Source organism: Poromitra crassiceps (genome assembly GCF_964638095.1).
Source record: "Poromitra crassiceps genome assembly, chromosome: 16".
Classification (NCBI taxonomy): Eukaryota; Metazoa; Chordata; class Actinopteri; order Beryciformes; family Melamphaidae; genus Poromitra; species Poromitra crassiceps.
The window spans coordinates 30,416-42,952 of record NC_139645.1 but is presented as its reverse complement, the minus strand read 5'-3'; positions in this window follow the sequence as shown (position 1 = coordinate 42,952).

Genomic DNA, 12,537 nt, shown 5'->3' with positions numbered 1-12,537 from the left:
TCTCTGAATATAGCTATAGCCTGGGAAGGAAACAGGAAAAACATATGTATTGTAACATGTATGTATATGTAACATATGTATTGTAACATGTATGTATATGTAACATATGTACACACATGTATTTATCACCCCCCCCCCCCCCTCTACATTATAATAAGTGTGATGTTGTGCGAACGGTCGTTTGTAACTTGCTGCTTCAGAGCTTTCGTCTCCTGTACGCTTTATGTGCAGATGTTCCAGAGCTCCAGAGTGGAGAAGCCCACCTGTTGGAATCAGCCAGGGAAGTGGACTATGAAAACCCTCTGGGGAGAGAAAGGAAAGGCTGCATGCCAACTCTGTGAGCAAAGGCCCGTGCAGATTAATGGGCGAACTTGCGATGCTGCGCAATGGCTATAGGCAGCACGATACACTGCACAGGTATTCTGCTAGTGGACGACTCTATCACTTGTTTTATTAAGTTTTAATACGTTTGATTAAACTTCTGGGCAAACTTTAATTTGTTCTTGTTTTAATTAATTTGTGCATTTGCCTTTTTATGGGGGCGCTATTAGTTGAAGGTCAAAATGTAAAACTTTGAAAGGCCATAACTCCGACAAATCTGCTCCAAATTTGATGAAACATGCATCTTCTTACTGCTTGGCCCAAAGGGTGCCTGCATCCTTTGTGGGCGGAGGTAGGTTCACAGCTGTTTGGTGTGTGTGTGTGTGTGTGTGTGTGTGTGGGTGTGTGTGTGTGTGGGGGGGGGGGGCTTCCACCTGCTGTGTGTTCCACTCTCATCTGAAGACAGAGGTGCTGTCGGCCACCAGCTGAGGGGTCCTGGACATGACACTGAGCAGCGGTGTGCTGGAGAGGAGAGGCTCCACGTTATCCAACCAGCCGATCACAGATGGAGAACGCTGCACAGAACAAGACAACACAACCTGTCACGACCAGCTTCAACAAGGGAAGATTTGTCAAATTCAATTACCAAAAGAAAAGTGTGTGTGTGTGTGTGTGTGTGTGTGTATGTGTGTAGTTGGGTTTCCAAATGTATGTACAATTTTGACAAATTTTCAGAAAATCAGCAAGAGACAATGCAAAATTATGCATGTTTCCATCCACTCCTATTATGCGAATATTGGGAGTTGATATGTGCCTTGCAGGCAGACGTGCACACCTTAATTAATAACCCCTTAATTAAGATTGTGCCTAAATATGTGCTGCATATTTACCCGATGTATTTAGTATGTGCAGATATGTAGCGTGCATCATATTCACCTGATGTATTTAGTGTGTGCAGATATGTAGTGTACTGAGTTTGGTTACTTGAGGGTTTGGTTAACCAGACACAGCGGAAGATTCACTTAATCCGTTTCAACTGCACTAAATTGCATTTATCTTTTATCGATACACCGACTTTTCCACCTCCCCCATGCCTAAAAACTTTTTTGCTATTTTTTTTCAAATTTTGCCACATCTCCAGGTTTTTAATGCGCAAATCGAAAATTTTCATACAAACAGTTGGATGGAAACCCACCTTGTGTGTATGTGGGTTTGTGTTAGTAGTGAGAATAGTTAATATAGATAAAGAGTTATGACAGTAATAAGATACTTTGGCCTCAATACCACCACTACTACTACTACTACTACTACTACCACCAGCACCACCAAGAACAACAACAATAACAACAACAACAATAACAATAATAATAATAATTGTACTAATATAATTGGGCGGCAGTAGGCGCGGCGGCACACAATTGCTCAACGGTTTCAAACGCAAAGCGCAGGAGCGGGCGAGGCCGTGCAGCAGCAGAGCTGTCTGCGAGCCCGCGAAGCAGGCGAGACCTCGAGAGCAAACCAACGAGGCACGGTAGAAATTAGCGCTGAGGAGGAGGAAGAGGAGGCGTGGTGATGACGACGAAGAGGCACAGTAGAAATTAGCACTGACAGTTCAGCGGGCAAGGCAGCGAGGGACGCTAGAATGGAGCGGGCTCAATTTCTAGTAATAATAATAATAAAGTATTCAATATTGCAATTTATCATAAGATATTGTAATTCTCATTCATTTGAGTACATTTAAAGCCCATTACATATCCCAATAACATTTCAAAACAAGATATATTTCTGTGTAAAAACCCTTGAATCGATATATATGCATGCATTTAACTCCCACCACTGTGTATGTGTGTGTACATGTGTGTGTTTGTACCCATAGTTTGGTGGCAACAGCATTGGCTTGTGGAGGGCTGAGGCCTGCTTTGTGTAGGACCATCTCAGGTAAAGCCGCCAGCAGGGTGTCAGCAGGCAGCTTCCACAAGGCCTCCACCTTCACCCCACGGACGAGGGAGCCGAGTCCCTTCAGCGCCCCTGGAGCACTCAGCTGACAGAAAGGAGCTAGATGTTAGCTGGTGCACTCAGCTGGCAGAAAGGAGCTGGATGTTAGCTGGAGCACTCAGCTGACAGAAAGGAGCTAGATGTTAGCTGGAGCACTCAGCTGACAGAAAGGAGCTAGATGTTAGCTGGTGCACTCAGCTGGCAGAAAGGAGCTAGATGTTAGCTGGAGCACTCAGCTGACAGAAAGGAGCTAGATGTTAGCTGGAGCACTCAGCTGACAGAAAGGAGCTAGATGTTAGCTGGAGCACTCAGCTGACAGAAAGGAGCTAGATGTTAGCTGGTGCACTCAGCTGGCAGAAAGGAGCTAGATGTTAGCTGGAGCACTCAGCTGGCAGAAAGGAGCTAGATGTTAGCTGGAGCACTCAGCTGACAGAAAGGAGCTAGATGTTAGCTGGAGCACTCAGCTGACAGAAAGGAGCTAGATGTTAGCTGGAGCACTCAGCTGACAGAAAGGAGCTAGATGTTAGCTGGAGCACTCAGCTGACAGAAAGGAGCTAGATGTTAGCTGGAGCACTCAGCTGACAGAAAGGAGCTAGATGTTAGCTGGAGCACTGAGCTGACAGAAAGGAGCTAGATGTTAGCTGGAGCACTCAGCTGACAGAAAGGAGCTAGATGTTAGCTGGAGCACTCAGCTGACAGAAAGGAGCTAGATGTTGCACAAAAAAGGGCAAAGAAGTACAGGAGGGAGCACCTTCACACGGAATTCACATTCTCACATGTTTAGAAAAGTACTTACTATGTCTGAATTCAACTTGTCTACAATTACTGCAGCCTGAAAAACATTTAGAAGGATAAAAGCAAATGAGGAAAAATGCTTGTGGTTAACATTTCCAAAACAACAACAAAAAGGGGAGGGGGGGGGGGGTGTTGTCTCCTGTTCCTCTCCAATCCTGCTGTCTGCCCTCTCGTTTCATCTACTCAAGACTCCTTATGGCTTATGGCAGTGATACTCAACTTGCGGCCCGCGATGGAATTGCATTTTTTTTAACAGTGCACCTGAAGGCAACATGCAAGATACCCGCTGAATAAATGTTCATAAATGTGAACAAATGTTCATGTCATTCTGGCCAATACTCCACTTCTGTTATTGCATTTCAGTCTGGAATATGGAATATCTTTCAATAATCTATGATTTAGCTGCTAAATTGTCAAATACCGCTGTCTGCTTGCTACCCAGGCACTTATGTATGTGTACTTAACCTAACTAACTTAACCTAACTAACTATGTGTGCACACAACATTGTCAGACTAAACTCTGGCTGACACCCCAAAAACCTACAATCCGCTACAGAGAAATGTGTATTGTTTGTTTATTAACTGGCCCCTGGCCTTCTATCATTTCACGAAGGTGGCCCCCGGGCAAAGCAAATTGAGTATCCCTGCCTTATGGCATCCTGTATGAAGGCAAGGCAGCAGCTGTGAGGCTGACGTTAATGTCAGAGGCTCTAGTTCAGATGTTATCTGAGGGTGAAGTAAAGCACAGGTCCTGGCCTCAGGCACCACCTGAGGTCAGGTCAGTGTGGCCTCAGGCACCACCTGAGGTCAGGTCAGTGTCTTGAGGGTTGGCTGCCTGTCAGCTGTTCCTCCAGCCTATAACCCCACCAGACCCCCCCCACCCACCCCCACCAGCTGCCAGCAAACTCAGCCATGCAGGACAAATGAGGTCTTATGCAGTGAAAGGGATGAACTACTAGAGCAGCTTAGTAACACCAGACATTTCTAATCCGAGTCATAATAATGAACTTGTCTAATAGAGAGCCGCAGGGATGACGTATTTTTGTAGTCAGAATGCGGAAGTCCCGGACTTCCTGGTTCTTCACTGTTTCCGTCTATGGGATTTTTGAATGGGTTTTTGCCGCGATGCTTCAAATACGGTCTCTGGGCAACGCAAGCTTAATCAAACGCGAACCAGAGTTCAGTCGGATAATCTTCACACATGAGGACCACTTTCATGAGTTTTGTAGCGTAAATGCGAGCCCTAGAAGTAAAAAGCTCGAGCTAAGCTAATCCAGAACTACACACTGTCGCATAGGCTTCCACGTCACGTCAGCACTCAACCTGGACTGTTGTTGATGTGTGCACTGATTACCCCGGGCTGAACGGGGCTGAACCAGGTGAGGGAAAGAGAATTTCCGTGTTCGTCCTTTGAAGTGGTGATGTTATTGACGTATCGACTCAACAGTGTAGTCTCATTTAGCCGTTTGCTAGCTAGCCGCCCTTTTAACGGCACGTAAAAGCTTCAAAACTCATAAAAGTGGTCCTCGTGTGTGAAGATGATATTACTAAACACTGGTTCACGTTTGATTAAGCCAGCGTTGCCCAGAGAGATTATTAGAAGCATCGCGCCAAAAACCCATTCAAAACTCCCATAGGCGAAAACAGTGAAGAACCAGGACTGTTAGCATCGATGATTTCCGGACTCGTTCCTGCGGCTCTCTATAGACAATAAGATTGTCGGCAATGGGACCTGGTCCTACTGAGAGCTAGGTGATGCTAGCGCTTGCTAATTCCTATGTTGTGCATGTAGGTAGTAGCTACATGTGATGTAGCTACATGTGATGTAGCTACTAGGTCCATCACATGCTGTACCTGTGCGGGGCTGAAGGACACCGAGGAGAGGGCGTGGAGGGCGGGGCGCAGCTGGGCCTGGTTGAGCCCCTGCAGAAAAGGCACACCCAGCCAGGGCAGGAAAGGGGCCAGCTCGGCCAGCCGGTCCGAGGTGTGCCCAGAGGCTGGAACTTTGAACTCTGTGTTGTTCAGGAACAAACTGAAGATCTGCATAGGAGAGTAGGAACAAGCACGGAGAGAAGAGCACGTAAGACATCGACACGCATACAGTATATCACGGATGGGTCGATATGGATATCTTGCGACACAATTCGATACGCAATACGGGGTTCACGATTCGATACAACCACGATACGAAGTTAAAAAAATAAAAGCTCATTGAAAACAAAGTCTGTCTGTGCGGAATTATTTTTAATTTCTTAGCCTTTCTAGGAGTGGCATTGGCTTGCTATGATGTACAATTTAAAATGTCATTAAAAAAGTGCAAATAATTTTGATGGAGAACTACATTTTGATGGAGAACTAAAATTGTGATGAGCAAGTATAACAATAAAAATGTGACTAATATAATGATTTCTTTCTTTTTTCGTTTGTTTTTGTATTAGAATATATTTAATTTCAATATTGTCCCATCCCTAATGCACGCACACGCACGCGCGCGCGCGCGCACACACACACACACACACACACACACACACACCACATATTGACTTGGCTGCTCCTACCATGTGGCTGGGCAGGCTGTAGCCCTGGCGGACACAGGCCATGATGTTCTCCTGGATGACTGAGAAGGCCTCAGTGTCTTTGTAAACCAGCAGGTCCTCTGGCTCTGCCAGGCAGCTCACTTTACCCAGCCTAAAGGTTCAACAACACACACCTGGCTGCAGATCACAGCTTTCCTTCCAAAATGCTAAATGCTAACGTTATGTAGTATATAACAACAATTTCAACTCATACACTGAGAATGTACTCAGAAATGTTAAATCCACTATTGAGCTAATGGGTTATAAGTGTTGAGTTTGGGGTGTCTGCAGAGCTGCTGACCTGGTGAAGTGCTCAGCTGTCAGGTTCTTGTAGGTGCCTATGAGGCTGTGAGCTACAAACTGCTGCTGGAGGTGAGTCAGGGAGCTGATCTGCAGCACGTCCAGCCCCTGCAACAGCTGGAGATACATGACAACACAAAACACATCAGATCATCCTGAGGCACAGATCCTATTTGTGACTCAAATATAATGTGACATTGAACACATTTTGTTGGTGGTCAAAATGTATCGGATAAGATTATAAAAATGTATGAGATCAGATATCAAAAATGTATGAGATAAGAAATAATGCGTCTGTTTGCGGCTTCACGCCCGTGAGCGTTATCATATGAATGATGCATTCAAAGCTTCTTTTGTATTCATATGTGAGCACGTCAGTTACCATTGTATCCCTGCGCCATTCTTAATTCATGTGTTGGTATCTTTACTTATTGAACGTCAGTTACAAGCTCAAGCATAATAAGACACAATGGAGGTGGCTGCTCTCTGCTTTTGACCAGTGTGTGACAGTAGCTCTGCTGTGCCCCGGGGCTAATCGCACTGACAAGAGCGCCCACTTCTCAGGTTTCCCAGCCAGGTGTTGGAGAGCTCAGAGGGCTGATACCTGAGCAGGTGAGAGGTGTTGGAAGTTGTGGAAGGGCAGGTAGACGATCAGGTTACCGGTGTCGCTGATGACTGATGGACCACCTCTGGTTATGTTGAGGGGGCCTATAGCCTGGACGTACCACTGTCCAAACGCCCGCCGCTGTTCTTCAGTCATGAGTGGCAGGTTCATGTTAATGGCCTCCCTCCTAGTGGAAAATAAATACACACAAAAACAGGTGTCAGTTGGATGCCACGCCCCCTTTTGGTCACTGGGCGTGGTATGTTCATCAATTCTAAGTTGGTCCATGATCTACCTTTCTACAAAGTTTTGTCAAAATCCGTTTGAGACGGACAGACGGGAGAAAAAACATGAAGTTTATTTCTTATTTTAACTGTTTTTTTTTCACTTTTTTTTCACTATTTTGAGCTGCTGACTCGCTGTCCAGTCATATCAGCTGATGTCTGTATGGAATAATGTTGTGTTTTTATGTTTTATTGTGCTGTGTTTTTATTATGTTATTTTTATGTGCTTTTACTATAAATCCTGTCTGCAAACCAAACTGAATGGAACTGTACTCTGTTAGAAGCCGGTAAAGACCTAAACTGGACTGGCATGGGAATGCATCTGCACTGCTCTGGAGATTGCTGTAATAGTATACCTGAATCAAACTGAAATATAGAATTTATAATTTAATTTATTTAGGTATCCGTTACCTATATTTTGCGATTGTTGACTTAACAGCAAATACCTGCGCACAAATGGTGGCTTTTCTAGATTTAAATCTAGCCAGCGAGCTACAGTAGGTTCATTTACATTGTATCTACTGTATAATGCATGCTCCTGACACCTCTGGGCACAATGACACATGGCTTTGTGCAGAACCCTGACAGCAGGGCGTGCTCAGATGTGCAGAACCCTGACACCAGGACGTGCTCAGAAGTGCAGAACCCTGACACCAGGACGTGCAGAACCCTGACACCAGGGCGTGCAGAACCCTGACACCAGGACGTGCAGAACCCTGACACCAGGGCGTGCTCACATGTGCAGAACCCTGACACCAGGACGTGCTCAGATGGAAACAAGTGTAGAAAAGTGAGAGAGCATGATTGTACACCATCAGAATAAATCTTATTGTTTACTAGATTAAGGTACACACTCAGTACCCACTTTCTTAGGTACATATACAGTATACTGTACGATCTAGTACTGTACCTATCTAGTACTATGCTGTACCTATCTAGTACTGGGCAGTGGAGGTGCAACAGTTAGTCGACCACCTATTTTTATAATCGATTAATCGTTGACATTTTTAAGAAGAAAAAAAATACAATTATCTATATATCTATAATATTTTCTGGTTTCTTTAGTCTATGATAGTAAACTGATTGTCTTTGTGTTGTGGACTGTTGGTCAGGACCAAAGAAGACATTGGAGATGTCATCTCGGGCTTTGGGGACATTTTTCATCATTTTGTGACATTTTATAGACCAAACGACTAATCGATTAGTCGAGAAAATAATCGACAGATTAATCGATAAGGAAAATAATGGTTAGTTGCAGCCCTGCTGGGCAGGACCTCCTGCTGGGCAGGACCTCCTGCCCCCTGCTGGGCAGGACCTCCTGCTGGGCAGGACCTCCTGCTGGGCAGGATCTTCTGCCTCCAGAACAGTCTCCATTCTTCCAGCATGTTTATGTTTATTTGCACATAGATACATAACATACAGTAATCATTTAAAAAATTGCTCATTATGCAGGAGAGGTTGGAAGCCAAAAATGGCTGATAAAGGTACCTCCCCCATATCAATTTCAACAGATATATTTTAAAAAGGGAAAAAAAAAGGGGGGGGGGGAAAGCATGGATTCAGGAAGCTGTACTATTGACACCAGGAAGGATGCTCCATGGGTTCATGTTGCTTACAAAACCCCTGGCAAAGCGTGTTATTGGCATGTCTCTCACACACACACACACACACACACACACAAAATGGACCAGGCAGTGTTTTTCCATTCTTTCACCATTCTTGTTCCTAGCCAACAGAAGTGCAACCTGGTCTGCCGCTGCGGCCCGTCTGCTTAAGACACTGAGACAAGTTATGCTCTGAGATGCCCTTCTCATCATTGGTCCTTCTGCTGAGACACTGAGACAAGTTATAGAGACAACCTCCTCACATAGAGACACTGCATAACGCATCATCATTCAGAAGCCACGCCCAAGACGGGGGAAAACACAAACCCCCCCTCCAATCCTGGCGTTCTCCTATGTCACGTGCATGGTTGCGTGTTGCACAAAAAGATCGTATATACGGAAGATGAACACTCCAACTTACTTCCTGACAGCTAGATCCACATTTTTCTTCTCGCCAATTCTCAATGGCTTCCTTGTTTTGCTCAGGAGTACAAAAAAACTATAACTGGCGATTTTTTACATTTGTTGTCTGCGCAGCCCACCACACAACAGCTTTTAGCTATGTTTAATTCAAGGAAAATGACGCTGGTGTGTGGAAATGAACGGAGCTTTTCCCCCGTGATGGGCGTGGCCTATTTCATGCAGTGTCTCTATGCTCTGAGATGCCCTTCTCATCACTGGTCCTTCTGCTTAGACACTGAGACAGTTATTTTGCACAAAAATCCCAGGGTCTGTTTCTGAAATGCTGTAACCAGCGCATCTGGCCTCAACTATAATACCATATTCAAAATAATTTAAATCACATGTCTTGCACACTGTTCCATTCAATTGAACCTCTTGACTACATGCTTTATACTAATGATGTATTCATATAGGTAACACACTGTCGAGGCTGTGCATAAAAGGGGAGGTGTACATAAAGTGGAAACCAACTCTGTATATTTATTTTCTTAGTAACAAGTAGTATCATTAATTATTTTGACTTCAGTAAGAAAATTGGTTACAAATAAAAAATGGTTACTCATATCAAATTGAAGTTGAGTTTTCAAAAAGCGATATACCACTTTTTTCATCGCAATTAATGTTCCTCTCAGTTGACATGGGCATGTACTGAGGAAGCTTAGATGCAAAATGGCAGAAACGTGCTTTTCCCAGGTGGAAGTCTTCCCGCTACCTTGATTTTGTTGAGCAAGAGGAAAAATATGTCTACTTCAAATACCATTCAAACAGCAACCCAGAATTCCTATGTATTCGTAGGTGTGTGTAGATAATGTGCAGTGTTGGGGTAACTCATTACAAAAGTAACATATTACATGTAATATATTACTTTTAGCAGTAACTCAGTAATATAACAGTTGTTACCAATAGGATTTCAGTATTATTATACCAGTTACTTTGTCAAGTAACACAAGTTACAAATTGAGTTTTTTTTTTAAATCAAAGCACATAAATAATAATAAAGATACAATCATTTACTAATCAAATTGTGTGTTTTATGCAAATAACCACTATGGATGACAATAACAGGAAGGAAAAGGATAACATTTAGAATTTTGGACAGTTTACAAAACTTTACACTGACTTCAAGACAGTTTAAATTGTTTTTTGGGATGGTCCCAGGGATGCGATGTCATTCTGCTACTGCAGTTATTTTTGTGAAAGTAATGCAAAGGTAGTGCAATAAGTAATGAGTTACTCTACACAGACAGTAATATTGTAACGTAACTTATTACTTTCAAATGAAAGTAACTAGTAATATGTAGTATATTAAATTTTGAAAGTAACTTGCCCAACACTGATGTGTAATTTTTATCCTTAAATTATTGCTTCTGACTGTGCTATTGGATGATCATTCACACAACAGTGCACAGGACTAAATATATTGAAATATATATTGAAATGAGTGACAGTATTCTTTTGATTGCTCAGCCGAACACTGAAACATATCAGCACTGTCTGTCACTCACACTCAGTCCAACACTGAAACACAGCAGCACTGTCTGTCACTCACACTCAGTCCAACACTGAAACATAGCAGCACTGTCTGTCACTCACACTCAGTCCAACACTGAAACACAGCAGCACTGTCTGTCACTCACACTCAGTCCAACACTGAAACACAGCAGCACTGTCTGTCACTCACACTCAGTCCAACACTGAAACACAGCAGCACTGTCTGTCACTCACACTCAGTCCAACACTGAAACACAGCAGCACTGTCTGTCACTCACACTCAGTCCAACACTGAAACACAGCAGCACTGTCTGTCACTCACACTCAGTCCAACACTGAAACACAGCAGCACTGTCTGTCACTCACACTCAGTCCAACACTGAAACACAGCAGCACTGTCTGTCACTCACACTCAGTCCAACACTGAAACACAGCAGCACTGTCTGTCACTCACACTCAGTCCAACACTGAAACACAGCAGCACTGTCTGTCACTCACACTCAGTCCAACACTGAAACACAGCAGCACTGTCTGTCACTCACACTCAGTCCAACACTGAAACACAGCAGCACTGTCTGTCACTCACACTCAGTCCAACACTGAAACATAGCAGCACTGTCTGTCACTCACACTCAGTCCAACACTGAAACACAGCAGCACTGTCTGTCACTCACACTCAGTCCAACACTGAAACACAGCAGCACTGTCTGTCACTCACACTCAGCCGAACACTGAAACATAGCAGCACTGTCTGTCACTCACACTCAGCCGAACACTGAAACATAGCAGCACTGTCTGTCACTCACACTCAGTCCAACACTGAACACCCGAAAAAAAACACATTAACAAAACGAGAAGACAAGTTGAATCCTCCAGCACACTAAACAAAAACATTCCTCCGATAGGCTATGAGATAGGCTATGATAGGAGCTGCACGCATTGCAGAAGGGGGAAATACGGAGGAAAAACCCCATACTCACGCTTACAATTCTCAAATGAATTATCTTACTGCAGGTGTCAGAAATAGTCTAATAAAACCAGCAGAAACTAATTTTAAAAGCTCAGAACGAAACGTGTCGCTAATTGAACGAATTTCCACTTTGAAGAGCACATCGACACTGCCCCAAGCCTCCACGCTGCAGGGCGCACTGACGAAGCGCTTATTGCTCTCTCCTCCTTCTGACATTCTCACTAATTCAACAGTGGTTTACCTGCTTTTGAGATCTGCAAAAAATAGTTTGCTTCTCTCTCCACCCTTCTCCCTCTCTCTCTTTATCTGCGACGAGGGCTGTAGGTGGCTATTATGCTCTCTGTGTGTCCGGCTGCACGTCATGACGAGTGCAGCAAGTCCGCACACTGACAGCTGTCAGCATTGCGGGACTCGGGAGGATGAACAAATGAAATAAAGCAGTCTGTCCAAACTTTTTACCGATCTAATATGAGATGCAGATAAATAATTATATATTAATAGCCGATGTGTTTAGAAGAGCATTCTCACTCTTGCTGTAATCGTTGTGGGATTATTACACCTGAGAGACAGACAGACCCGGGGAGAACTCAATTTACGGTAAAAGTGTGGATTCCTCAGTGAATCGATGTGGAAGACGCAGCTTGTTTTGAAACACGTCATTGAAAGTAACCTCATGGTTTCATGACAGCGGCTGGAACACAGAAGGAGCATGACTGACAGGCTCGCTGTAGGCTGCACAGGGCAGGGCGTCTTCTCCCGTCTGGTCAAAGCAGAGGGGAGGCAGGGGTGTGGCGCATGTGTGGAGCTGAGTTTATCACAGAGCACATCTCGCACGCGGGGGGAGAGGCGAACAGTGAGAGGGGCAGTGTTTGCATTTGGAAAAGCCTTTCTCTAAATGAATGTTGTTCTGGCAGTGGCAGGAGCTTTTAATTCCTATATAATGCGGCTACAGTAACTACTTAGGCTACGTTAACATTGTTGCTTACCGCGAAGGAGGAAAAAAACACCATATTGACAACACGTTGTATGCCAATTTAATATGCAAATTAACCGTTTGACCGACATGCTTAACCGACCAATGACGTTGTCGGCGGTTAAACGGTTAACGGTTAACCATCGACATCCCTAGTTGCAT